General features: G+C 43.4%; 1 pseudogene; it reads right to left on the minus strand.

Moving 5' to 3' along the window:
* Nucleotides 1-8,281: 8,281 nt before the first annotated feature.
* On the minus strand, nucleotides 8,282-10,913 carry LOC109136874 (probable polypeptide N-acetylgalactosaminyltransferase 8 pseudogene; annotated as a pseudogene).
* Nucleotides 10,914-14,147: the final 3,234 nt, after the last annotated feature.

Here is a 14,147-nt window from a genome sequence, read left to right on the forward strand (position 1 = left end):
AATACTAAATAAAGCATGTCATTCTATAAATACTGTTGTAATAGTTGCTCTCAATTTGCGAGAAAAACAAAACTGGCATTTAAGTGACATTCCCCAAACCGCAATGTAACCTGAAAATAAACCGGAGAGGGAGCGAGAACATTTACGGCTCATTCTCCTCGTGGTAATGAGAGCCCGCTGAGTCAATCAGCAGAAAGCTAACATGCCAGTGGGCGTCTCCTGTGGAGGCACCCTGTGTCTACTGAGCTTGAAATCTAAATACTCTAGGGTTGTTGACTTATTTAAATGAGATGGATGTTCCTTTCATGCTACAAAGCAGTCCGCAGACATTTGCAGAGTGATTTGAGACGCTCTTATGGGGCATTTTGTTCACATACTCTCATTTCTGGGTACAATCTGAAGTCATTTCCTGCTGCTGTTTGTACAGTGAAGCGCTTCAGGCTGCGTTTAGAAGGTTTTGTTGGAAAGCTTACATTATAACCCTCTTACTGAGCGGTAGCTGGGTACCATTACTGCCCCAACTTTCACTTTAAATATTTAACTTTTAATCCCTGACAGGGGCAAATTGTTTTTCAAATAACATTCAAAGTCTGTGGCACAGTTTTTAAGAAGGCGGCATGTTTGTAAAATGAATAAAAATGTGTTAAGACACGTTTAAAGCTATGGATATTGACAGTGACATACTGTAGATTACTAATAATGACATTGTTTATTGAGTGTGATAAATGAATGCCAAATAAACAACTAGAAATTAAATAATTAATTAAATATGAAAAAAACAGCTATAGATAACTGCTGTTTGTAACTCCACAGCCACGGAAAGAGTAAGTTACTGTCTTGTGGTCATTTTGCATCTCTCTGTACACATTTTGCATTTCTCTGTACTCATTTTGCATCTTTCTGTGCTTATTTTGCATCTCTTTGTGGCCATTTTGCATGTCTCTGTACTCATTTTGCATCTCTCTGTACTTATTTTGCATCTTTCTGTGCTTATTTTGCATCTCTTTGTGGCCTTTTTGCGTCTCTGTAGTCATTTTGCATCTATCTTTGGCCATCTTGTATCTCTCTGTGGTCATTTTGTGTCTGGTCAAGGAGTCCTCAGTCTGTATATGGTACAGATTTTCAGTATTCCATCTACAAGCCAACAACCTATCACAATTTGAGGGAAGGGGCTGTGCCACCTTGACCTCGATGACAGAGACAGTATTCTCCGTGTGTCTTTGAACTGGAGTTAAATGAAAATCATTTATCTCTGCCTCCTTACAAATACCCATAAATAAAGATATTTGAACTTCAGAGTGCGCTCAATATGATAGTACGACTGTTGTTATTGTTACTGGAAATCATTCTTGAAGATCCTGTTTTATTTTACAGTTCAGATGCCGCACATATCACTGTGCAAACCTCACGCAAGAGTGATGAGGATACAGTAGGAGACAACTAACGCTGAACATGAGACGCATCAGTCTCTGATCAATAATGAGCTTATGACAGTGATGGACTGCAGGAATTGCAGAGAAATTGGAGAGACAAATTGTCCGGAGCTCAGAATACACAGCCCCACCTTGTTTCAAGGTCACGGCTTTGTAGCTAAATGTGAAGTGATTTCTGTCAGGCATGATCCTACTTGACAACGCTCCAAAAGTTTTTATTTTACAATATTAAAAGGTTAATTCATGACTTAACTAAATGAGTGCAAATAGTTAATTGCTCGTTACTAATTGTTGACGACTTGCTGCAATTCTTTTGCCATGATTCTTATTCAAATGGCAGCCATATTGATTTATGTCAACTCTATGTGGAAGGCTGCAGAGACGGTGGAAACATTTAATAGCTGGAAGATACTGTAATAAAAGGTATTAAAAAACTGTCGTACAGTAACATAGAAACAGATTTACAAAAGTATAGATAAGCTCTCGCATCACATTGAACTTATCTGGACTGTGCATATTCTCTTCTGTCTACGGTCAGCATTTTGAATGTTAATGACCACTGAAAAGCAATGGTTACATCATGTCACAAAGCTCTGTGATCTGAGTCAGACTGATCCAAACACATCAGTGTCAGGTGGCCATTAGCCTGGATTATGCAGATTTCAATCTTATAAAGCAAAATAGATTTGATTTGGCTAGTGTGCTCTGTGGAAACATGTAGGGAAGCCTCGATATCAATAGTTTACCAATTGAGGTTGAGGCGCCGAACCACTCGCATGTCATTAGAAACATTTAACGTGCATCTTTACTGCACTTACAGTCCACATGAATACATTCAAACGGTTCACTGATGACCGTGTAAACATAGATATTCAGTTTTGGTATTAAATTTGCATCATGACAGTGTTTTAGGTTAATTTTGTGAAGCAGTTTATTCACCTCAAGATTTTTGGACATCAAACTTCATTGATCTTTATCGGACAGTGACAGTGTGATTATAACAGTACCTTATTAAAAAAATATTACAGTCAGCCCTCGACAGATTTCAAGTACTCTTATGCAGAAACTATATTGCCCCTATATTGAGTGATTTACTGTTTTTGCCCAAAGGCCAGTGGTTAGCATTCAACCCTAACAACCCTTTTCCGTAGAAATTACATTTATGTAGCAATAAATTGTTTTCCCCAATTATGTTGTTGTGTAAAATGTAATCACTGCCTGTGTTATGTTCACAGTAATGCTTTGTTGAGTGAAGCACTACGTTTATGTACTGCACTGGAGTCACATGGAGATGGTCAGAATGGATGGTGGGTGTCATCATCATTGGCGGTCACTCTTAGTCGGGTATGACTGTCCTCCTTCTTGGTCCTTTTGGGTCTTCAGATGGACGTAGAGACCCGATTATTCTTGTGGAGTTTGGGCAGGTGACAGTAGTGATAGTGGTGTGTTTGAGTTGGGCCTGTTTGATGGATACTCTCTCCCTTCTGAGTCTGCGCTTGTGTTCTGCAGTGTGTATACAGTGCAGCACCCTCAGGGTTACTCAAGGGTGTGCAAAGGACAGGACTCAAAGTCCCATCTGTGTTTAGGTTTAGGTAACAAAATCACTTTGGTTAGGGTTAGGGAAAAATCATAAAACACAACCACAGAAAAATGTATAACACAGTAGTCACTAGTGGCAGATAGTAAGCAAGATGGGATATTTTGCTGGAAAACATTACACATACACATTCAGTATCAACATTATCAATAACATGCCAGCTGCAGTAATTAACATCATTTCCTCATCATGTATAGAAAACATAATCTGTTCAGTATAACATTTAGTTCACAGCGTATTTGCTTTCCAGTTTGAGGTTTGTTACTTTCTTTTAAAATCTTTTGTAAAACAGCAGACAAAACAATTTTCTTACCTGTGCGACCCCAAAGTATGCTAATAGGATTAGTGTTAGGATTACAAACCGGGGCTACATGTAGCCTGTAGTCTATTATGTGTGGTCTTCAAAGCATTGATGCATAATTGGCAAGTTAGCGCTCATGAAATCATGCAAGCCTGTTTCTTGGAAGTCTCTCTAACCATTAAAAAGGTAATAATCAAGGACAGATTTTCCTTAAACGAATTAGTCAAGATGATCACTCGCCTCCGCTGTGATATTGTTGTGTTTCTCAGCATAAACACCTTGTAAATCCGGTGCGTCTAAATCATTCTGTTTTGCTTCCATTACAAGGATAAAGACGATTATACCATCGTCGTTTCTCTTGTTCCATATGCCGCTGTGCGAAATCTGAACGCTTCATTAGAGCTGGAGGAACAGTATCCTCCTTCTGTTTTATGTTGTAAAGCATCAGCAGATTTCCTGCAACATTCAGCCAGGTGGCACATAAAGTAAAACACCAAGAAGAGGCTCCTAGCCTCATCTGTGGTTGTTTTATTGACACTAAAATGCCACAAATGGCGTATTTAAGCACTGATAAAAGCAATGATACTCAACATTTGAATACATGTAATGAGTACATCTTCAGTTTACTGTTTGACTTGTGTTCCCTGAAACCAGATAAAGTTTAATTGGAAGTTTCTGCAGCTCAGCTGGATACAAACTCAGTGCCCCGTCTCCAGTCCCTCTTAGGGTATAGTATTGAGGAAGCCTATTATCTCTGTTGTGTTGTTGTCCCTAGCAGAGGCAGAAGCACAGAAAAACAACCATTTGAGAATGCTACAGCCACCAACACAATCAATATCTAAGCATGATACCGCCACACTGCCAATTGTTATCTGGTGCTCATACAGAGTTGTTCCTTAAGTGGACTAAACCTGGAATTACAGAAATGAAAGCATGATTGATTCCTTGCTCGCCACTGAGGGATGCAGGCAATAATGCTCACCGCTTTAAAATAAGATGTGTGCTACTTGACCAAAGTGGCTTTCTGAACGAAACCCATATTTGTGTTCAGTGCATGTGTGGTTGTAATCTCGCTGCGAGCCTGACACCAATAGAATATATTAATCAGATTCAAGAAGTATAAGACACGGTTTCAAACACACACGTACACTGAGCATTTCATTTCCCTGTCTCTATTCCCCAGGTACAATGACAGGCTTCACATAAAAGATGTGTTTTTTTTCCTCTGGAAGAAAAAACAAGTAGAGTACAGTATGTGACAAAGAAAGATAGCAGGCTCCCAGAATAGCAGATTTTTGACCAGATGAGAAGGATCGTGATGAGCGTCAGATACTCCTGGGTCTTTTTTACGGTTTGAACTAATCATGAGGGATGAGAGTGTTTCCAGTCCAATCAAGTTGTAACTAAAGTAATCTCCCGGAAACAATCCCATCAGACAGACAAAATCTAAGATCTAGGTGACAAGATCATTTAATTTGGTTCTGCATTTACCATCTCTGCACAGCTTGGTGGGTGATCTAACGCAGCTGGGATCTCATCTAGAGCTGCGTTGGTAGTTTGTGGCTGATACTAAAGGGCGTCAACCACACTCGAGCGAGCCATTAATTCACATCACACAAATTAATCCAAGAGTAGGCCTCTGCCACACACAGAGAGTCCCTCTGCTTTCCCACTACCACAATATATTCCATCAGTGCTGCACACAGCCATATTTTGGCACCAAGTTTGAAGACAAGCGTGAAGGGGGAAAAAGAGAGAGAAAAAAAGTTGGAAAAAAAAAAAACGTGTGTCAGAGTTTTTAAATAATGCAGAGTGAGAGTCAATGTAGGCCGTCTAGTCTGAAAGGAGTCATAAATACCACACACATGTCAAACCGTAATAGTTTCTGCCACATCTGAACTGCAGACGGTAACACTGGATCTGTTGACAGCGTTTACAATCCACACTTTTCAAGTTTTAAGCAACCCTGTTCACTTTCTTCATGAATCATTATTAGTGTAAGACATTGGATATAGGTTTACTTGATGAAAGCCAATAAAAGCCTAAAGGCCTAAAGGCTGTAAACGGGGGGAAACAGCAAGCTTAGCTCTGTTCAAAGGTTAAGAATCACTTATGAGCACTTCCCAAGCTCTAATTTGTTAAATTTGCACAAAATTAGAAGTGTTAGTAGGATGATGTGTGTCTTTAAGCTAAGCATACTAACACTAAGATAACCGTATTTCTAAAAGTGGTGTCAATCTTTATCCCAAACTATCAACAAGAAGGTGAAGTATATTTCCTAAAATGTCAAACCATTCCTTTAACACTGTTGTTGCGTGTGGCCAGGAGGTAGAACTGTGTCTGTGGGCGTGTTGTTGTTTCTCCCCACCCCTCTCTCTGTCTGCACAGAGGAGACCTCAGGTGAGACTTATTGTCTCGTCAGCTTGAGCTGACTTAAGGAGGTGTCTCTCTCTTGTCTCTCTCTCTGCTCTTTCCCTGCAGGTGACCTGGTGAGAAGGTTGAGGCTCTGGTTTCCCCATGCCAGGAGTCCGTTGAGCTGTTTGGGTTTTGTTATTTCAGTTTTGGTTCGAAGGTTCCCTGGTAGTCCTGTTTTCGGTCTTTGCTTTTCATTTATGTAGCGGGTTGTAGGCAGGTTTAGTTTGGGGGTGGATGCTGGGTGCGACGGCCGTTGGCTGGCTCAGTGTTCTCTCTCTCTCTCTCGTTTTGTTTGTTTTGGCCAGGAACCTCCAACCCTTTTGTTTTGTTATTTTCTGGGGAATTATTTTGTTTGTTTTTGAATTAATAAAAATTGTTTTAGTGGCAACTTTTGTCTTCATGTTTTCTTTCAATATGTTTTGGGCCTTGCGAGCCCTTGAGGTCTGTAACACATTTGGGGGCTGGTCCATTTCAAGTTGGTCTTCAGCTTTTTGCAGATTCCAACTGAGTGCCGTATCTATAAGTGGTGCGTCGTATCCGGTTGACTTTGTGGTGTGCCTTTGTTGTCGCTGACACGTGGGGTTTTTTTGGCTTGTGTTTTCTTGGTGTGTTTGTTGCGCATGCTTTGTGCCGTGACGTGTGTGTGTGTGTGTTGGCACTTGTCATCCAGGGTAGGCTGCTTTGTGTAGATTGCTGTGTGCGTGGACTTCCTAGTGTGGTTGTCTGTTTGTCGACCGGCACGTTTAGGGCCACCGTGTTTTTTTTGTTTTTTTTGGTGTAGTTGTAGTTTGCCCTTCTTGGGTGGTATTTTGAAAGAGTAGGTAGGTGAGCGGTTGTTTTTTTTTTTTTTTTTTTCTCACCCCTTGTGCATTTGTGTTCACAATGGAGTTCAGTGTGGAGGAGTTTGTCACTCATCAATCGTTGGAGCAGTTCCCTTCTTGCACTAAAGAACAGTCAATTTCTTTGGCTACTGTTCCTGAAGTTCGTCTGTCCAAGCAGATGAAAAAGCAGGTTATGAAAGCTGAACTCCCATCATCTATGCAATAATTTATACCCAACTGCTTGTTTCGAGTTGCAGTTCAGACACAGCTTTGATGACGGCTTTTGTTTGTGTTAGCTTTCTTTTCCACAATCTGAGGCGTGACTCTTTTTGTAATTCTGATCTCTGTGCAGCTGAATAATCAAGTGGACATCTGCCGGAGTAAGACTCTGAATATTGATACTGCCACCGTCAAAAAGTGCTTAGCAGCACATCTTGTTACCTTGGAAACATGTCCTGCTCTCTCTGTCTCCTGGTCTCTGCTTTCATTTCCTTAAGTCTTCCTCCAGTGTATTGTCGCTGATACGATGGTGCACTGTTCCATTTGTTGCCTCCTTCTTCAATTATCACATCTTACTAGGTTTGGAAAATGGAAAATATCCCATCATACAACACTTGACGCTCTAACAATTTAATATTCTCCACATGTATTAGATTGTAACTGCTGTATGAAAGGGTTGTCGCACAGAATTGAGAGTAAGATGTCATACCGCCCTCCATGGAGAGCTAAAACTACTGCCAAAGCACCTTAATATAAGACAGTTTATCATATTTATTACACTGTGAAATGAAGACTTTGTCGTTAGGAATATAAGAGGGGAGCATTTAACTGTAGCTTATTCTGATAAACTGAGTAATGCAGGTTGTGTGTTGCACTACAGCACATTGTAAAACCATATACATAAAAGCATATCTTGTCAGCCATATCGTCTCCCTTTTTATTTGCACTTGACGCCTCAGTTCATAAAAATTGCTGGATAAACATAATCTCATCTGCAACACCTAAACAACATATTGTTTAACTGTATGCTGTCCACTCCCCTGCATGGCTACAATACTAGACCTATATGAGGTATGCAAATGATCAATTAGCAGTAATATAAACGGAGTTAAGCCTAAAATACACTGCATGCGGAACAGCTCCGTCGCACGTTTCAATGTTAGTCAATGTGTCAGCTCACACAGTCTCCGTCCCCGCTGCTCACGGCTCCGGAACGACTGCGACGACCAGCAGCCCTCCGCAACACATACGCAGAGCTTCTATTTTTCATGGATGCCGGAGCATGGCGCATAAATTTAGCACAGAGCAGATTGTGTGGGGAAGGAAGTCGGCTACAAAATACAAAATAAAACCTCGGTTGATTTTCAAAATAAAATACTCCGTGTTCACCGCGGATCGAGTTTCATTACAAGAGCGCGTCATAATTGGCGGCGGCCGACCTGAAGTCAACAGGTGAGGGGTTTTCAGGTGTAATCATTTATGACACCTCACATCCTTTTTCTAAAGACACCAGAAAAAAGATGCAGCGTGGAATGCCATTGCAGGAGTCAAAGAGACTACAGCCGGCAATATCGTGCGATTATGCGTGAATTCATGATAATTCCTGCGTGCTCGCGATGCTCGGTGGCCGGCGGAGATGCACCTGAGCGCATCACAAACGGATTATGTGTGAGTTGGTGGACGGCGGAGTATGCAGCCGTTCTGCAGCTGTTCCGCATGCAGTGTATTTTAGGGGTAATAGATATTAATGATGTCTTCCAGCCACGTCAGGACACACAGTAGGATATAAAATCAAGGCCCGGGTTCAGTTTTGGTGAGGAGGAGAAATCAAAAAGGGTTCAGGTGGCTAACGAGACACAGCTGGGCTTCACTAACAGCTGTGTAAAATCGGTGAAATCATGAGATGTTGATGAAAGGATCAATTGTCTGGCCTTGATACTAAACCATCAGTCCATTGTGTCCAGAGTATGTGTTGCAACAAGAGTCTCATTTTTACATATCAGATATTCAGCTGGCTGATAATTGTTTTGGCTTTAAAATCTGAAATTCACAGTATGTGTTGAAAAAGTTACAGTTTGAGTCACATTGGTTGTGTGTGTGTATACCAAATGCCAAAACTATGTATTGTAGCGCTGCACAGTCAGAATCACATTGCTACACACCCTTTCATTAAAACACACCTCCATCCATGGCGTCCTCCATCATCCACCCACAGTCAGCTCCTACTCCAATGGAAGTAAACCACCGCATCCCACGCAGTTTGAATCCATCCTCGAGGAAGAGTATTTAGGATGGGAGCAAGTCACCGGTGAGTGGACGTAGGAAGAGGAGAGTCCACAGAGAGTCGTGAGGGAAAAGTGCGATAGTGTCGTTAAGGGTGCGGTTAAGTCCATGTCGTATATCCGCGTCCGCGAACTGAACTGTGGGATTGGGAAAACCTGAAACGGACAGTTCCCAAAAAGGAATGAACTGAACTCGTGTGTGGTTTTTTTTGTTTGTTTTTTTTACTTTTGGGGGGGTTTTTGTTACTCAGGCATTGAGTAAATACACATTCTGAAAATTCACCTTGCTGGTGTGTGTTGATTACTTTGTATACTATTGCTGTGCTAATCTGCTTTATTTTTTTTTGTCAGACTTGACTCTGACTGGCACCCCAGCATACTTTCTAGTCGACCTGCTACAAAAGTGGCACCCCAGATGGGACTTGATGCCGCTGATGTAGAGCTCACAATTTTCTTGATAATAAGTGAATTGAGGTCCATAGTAGTAGCAATCGAAGGCGATTGGTGTATGACCTGGCACTGGACCTAGGTCTATACACATGTTGGCATCAAGATTTTTCATTCCTCCATAGGCAAGTAGGTTGTCCCAGGGATCCAACTTAGGATAAACATTGTCCAGGTACCATTTGAAAGGCTTACAGTTCAACCTTTATCTGAGTTTTTTCCTCTCAGAAACATCCCCAATGTCAAATTTGTGGTTTGTGGTTCCTCTCGATGTGAGCAATTTTGGAGCATGGAACTACTTCAATACTGCTTCCACATGTCCACACACGAATTCCCAGCTCAACATTTTCTCCACCATACACTTTCATGCCTTCATCGAGGAGTCCAATTTCTCCTAGAAACTTCCTTTCAGCAACAAGGATCCCCATGACCGATGGACTCTTTCCAGGCAATGAGCTGTCTCCGAGCTTGGAATACTCGGGTGAAAAACCCTCATACATGCACCATAAAGCCCAGTCAAAGGCGTGTGCTGCTGGCTGGTATTGATAAACCTTGAGGTCATCAAAGTTGACTCTGTCAAACACAGGGGACACCACCAACGTTCGGTCAGCTTTGATCTGTGTCAGCAGGGGTTCGGCCCACATCTCATGGACTTCAATATGTGCATCCAGGATGGCCACCATGTCTGCAGTAGCCGCCCTCCACCCGGATACCCTAGTGTAAGCGAGGCCTTGCTGCTTATCACGCCTCACTCTCGCAATGCGGAGACCTAGGTTCTGCTCCTCAAGTGACTTCACGTAGATGTCGAGGTCCACCTTCAGGTCCTCATTAAAGCTGGTCATCTACCATTATTATCTCCTTCAGTATGTTTTTAGGGGTGCGGTCGATGATGCTGCACATGGCTCTTTTGATGATAGACAAGGCCTCATTTAGGTAGATCAGTACTACTCCTAAACTTGGCAGGTCCTTTGGGTACGTCTTTTTCAAACACCTTGGATCCCTGGTGTCAGGAAGGTCCGATTTAGAGGGAGCTGATCGCTGAGAAAAACATTGTATCCATACTTTTGAAACAAAGTCTGTGCTTCTCTTTGGTCCTTCTCCTTTGTATTGTGTACTGCACCGCAATGAGAGACGCTGGTTTATTTTGAGTTATTTTGTGTGGGTGTCCGCGGTAAAACCCGGAGCAGACTTTTTGTTTTGTGGTTGGGGGGCTTGTCCGGGATCTATTCCCGCAGTTGTACCGGTTGGTTTTGTTTGTTTGTTGTTTTGTCCTGCGGTACGTATTGGCGTTTGTTTGTCGGTGTACCTGCAGTCTGCGTGACGTCAGTGGCAGCTTCTCCGGACTACACAGGTGAGTACCCAGCTGGGTTGGGTTACATCCCGCCTTTCCATCGGGTGCTCTTTTGTTATTTTGCCTTTTTTGTTTTCGGGGTTAAGTCTGGGCGGGGACTTTGATCTCTGGCGGGGGCTGGCGTTTCAGGGTTTCGGCCACTGATGTGCTGCCTATAAGACGCCTCGAGCCCAGCACGCCCCAGAAAATAGGTAGGCGAAGTTTGTGTTAGGTAGGATCTGGAGGAGTTTTGTCTGTCGTGGCGGCTGTTCGTGCATGGCCTTGGACATCATACGCGTCGCATGTGTGTGTGGTCTGCTGATATCTAGTGTTTGATGATGGGAGCGTTTGACGTGGAAGCATTTATGTCTGATCCATCATTGACTGTGTTTGATAAATGTACGAAAAATGTGTGGTTGCGGAGTATTATGATGTTCCGGTTTCTAGCACACTTGTCAAGGCTGAGCTAAAGGTGGTGCTTTTAGATGGGTTGGTCAGCAGGGGGGTTCTTAGCTTGCCGGTGTCTGGGGATGCTCAGGTTGAGTCCGCAGCCTCTCCATGTGAGGGCCGCCCGCCGGGAGAGGCCGAGGCCGAGCAGCCGATTACACCTGTTGTGAAGGAGGTGAGGACGGCGGGGAGGCCAGTCACAATGCCCCATTTCGTCCCATTCTCCGTGGAGTCAACTCCTGGATCAAAAGTGGACGCCAGGCTGAAAGTCCATTTAGCTCGCTTGCAATTACAAAAAGAGGAGCGTGAGCGTGAGTTTCAGTTCTGTAGGGAGCTGGAACTGAAGAATTTAGAGGCAGACACAGCTGTTAGGCTTCGTCAAGTGGAGCTACAGGTACGCACAACTCAGGCTGGTGAGGTTCAGCCCACGGCGTGCCCACCTAACACTTTTGATGTGAGTGAACACATTTCTTTGGTCCCTGCATTTCGTGAGGCAGAGGTGGAGAATTATTTTGGCGCATTTGAGCGCATTGCCACTGCGTTACACTGGCCAGAGGATGTGTGGGCCATTTTACTTCAATGTAAATTGTCAGGCAGAGCTCAGGAGGCCTGCTCTTCCTTGTCTGTGGAGGATGGTCTTGATTACAATAAAGTTAAGAGTGCTATAATGCGGGCATATGAGCTGGTACCTGAGGCGTACAGACAGCGGTTTCGCAATCTGCGTAAAGTGTCCAATCAGACCCACATTGATTTTGCAAGAGAAAAGGGCATTCTCTTCGTCCGGTGGTGTGCAGCTTGTAAGGCTAATGATTTTCTTGCGGTGCGTTAACTGATGTTACTGGAAGAGTTTAAAAGTTGCGTGTCTGAGCGAATCGCGGTGTATTTAAATGAACAAAAAGTGTCCACCTTGCAACAGGCTGCCGTCTTAGCAGATGAGTTTGCGCTCACACACAAAAGTGTGCTAAACGTGAGTCCCCTTGTGAGAGTTATCCGAAGTCTGGTTCACAGATGTCAGCTGCTGTTTCTTCTGCTTCCAAAGCTGATCGGTTGTGTTTTTATTGCCGCGAATTGGGTCATTTGATTGCTGATTGCGTTGCCTGGAAGCATCAGCAAGGGCCGGTTGCGACGCCACCAAAAGCCGTGGGGCTTATTAAAACCTCCAGTGACGAGGCTAGAGCATCAGGGGTGCCTGACTGTTTTAAGCCTTTTATATTTAACTGTTTGGTGTCTCTTACAGGACACACCGATGACCAGCGGCTAGTAACTGCGCTGCGTGACACTGCCTGCTCACAGTCCCTTATTTTGTCCGGTGTGTTGCCACCTGGTACCAAGTCTGACGCTAGTACTGTGGTTAGGGGAATTGAGATGGGTCTCACTCCCGCACCTCTGCAACGAATCCATGTGCAGTCGGGTCTGGCATTGGGTCGTTTTCCTGTGGGTGTCCGATCTTGTTTTCCCATTGATGGCGTTGATTTATCATGGGTAATGACATAGCTCGTGACAAAGTTTATCCTGTCCCCAAGCGTTGGTGCATTAATGATGCACAGCAATCTGTCTGGTTGTCCAACGAGTTCATGTGTAAGGTAGCTCAGTGTAGAGATTAGAGATAGTGTAGAGAGAGTGCTTGATCCCTTCACTGTATACCCCACTTTGTATGGGCATGTGCCAACTCCTACCGGGTGTTTCAGTGATGGCGTGTTCCCGCAGCAGGTGGTTCGGTGTGCGTGGTGTGTTCCTGCAGCGAGCGGTTCATTGTGTGTAGTGTGATCCCTCCTGGTCGTTTTGAAGAAACCTTCTCTTTACATTGTTTAAAGTTTGGGTGTTATTTAATAAATCCCTGTGCTTGCAGTCGGTCCTTGGTTAATCCATTTGTTTTTGGGTCTTTACTTTAATTGTTACCTCCCTAAATTCCCCTAGATTAAGTTTTTGCCCTGTCGGGTCGTAACATTTTTTTAAAACATATGTTGGTGATAATCATAAACATTGGGACAAGAACCTGGCTAAATTCCGGTTTGCGATTAACTCTGCAGTCTAGGATTCAACCAGCGTTTCTCCTGCCGAGCTTAATCTTTCTCGCTCCCTGAGAGGACCTCTCGACTCCATGTTGCAACCTTAGGAAATTGCTCCGGATACCCCCAATACACAAAATCACACAGCTAAAAGATCTGGTGTCCTTTGTGGAAAAAAAATCTGGACTCGGCTCGTCGACGGAGAAAGAAAACTATGACAAAAATCGATTGACCTTGAGTTCCAGGAACTGGACAGAGTCTGTTTGTGAGCCCATCCTCTCTCCAAGGCTGACAAATCATTTGCCGCCAAATTAGCCCCAAAATGGCAAGGCCATATCGGGTAGTGGAACAAGTTGGGCCGTGTGATAAAGTTGTCCTGTCTCAAACCTTGCGACCGATCTGCTCAGGAGCAGGAGAAAAAACAGCCTCCTTAAATCTATAATGAGGAGTTGGATCAAGAAGACATCCTGGGATTACAGGACTTCCTCCTGTTCTACCCTTAGGGAGGATGGAGAAAGTTCTGGCAGAAACCAGAAAATCTGCAATTCATAACCTAATCAGCCATTGACTCATACAAGACGTGACCAACATCCCTTAAAACAATAACCTAGAATGTGATTCTGGGTAAAGCACACATACTAGAACGACTACTGCGGCCTTACGTTTGGTCGGCTTCTTACTGGGGGGGGGGTGGTAGTGCAGCGCTACAGTATGTAAACCTCAAAGTGACATTAACAAAGTCAAATAAATGAAGATCACATGTATTTGACAAAGCATCTGTGTTGTGGTTTTGAGGTTCTTGTTTAGTGTTTCTTGTTTTATTTGTAGTTTTCCCTCTCTGTGGCTTTACTCCTGCCTTTGTTGTGTTTCCCGCCACTTTTGATTTTCACCTGTGTCTTCTCCATCTTGCCTTCTCTTGTGTATTGGTCTTGTGTTTTTGCTTACTTGTAGTGTCTGGCCATTTAGTCCTGTATCTGTTCTCAGTCTGTGTTTGATCCCCAGTCTATATTGTTCGTTCCTCTGTCCCCGAGTTTTCCCTTCTTTCCTTCTTCTTCTTCTCTTCTTCCT

This window comes from Larimichthys crocea, chromosome XXI, assembly GCF_000972845.2.
Source record: "Larimichthys crocea isolate SSNF chromosome XXI, L_crocea_2.0, whole genome shotgun sequence".
Lineage (NCBI taxonomy): Eukaryota > Metazoa > Chordata > Actinopteri > Sciaenidae > Larimichthys > Larimichthys crocea.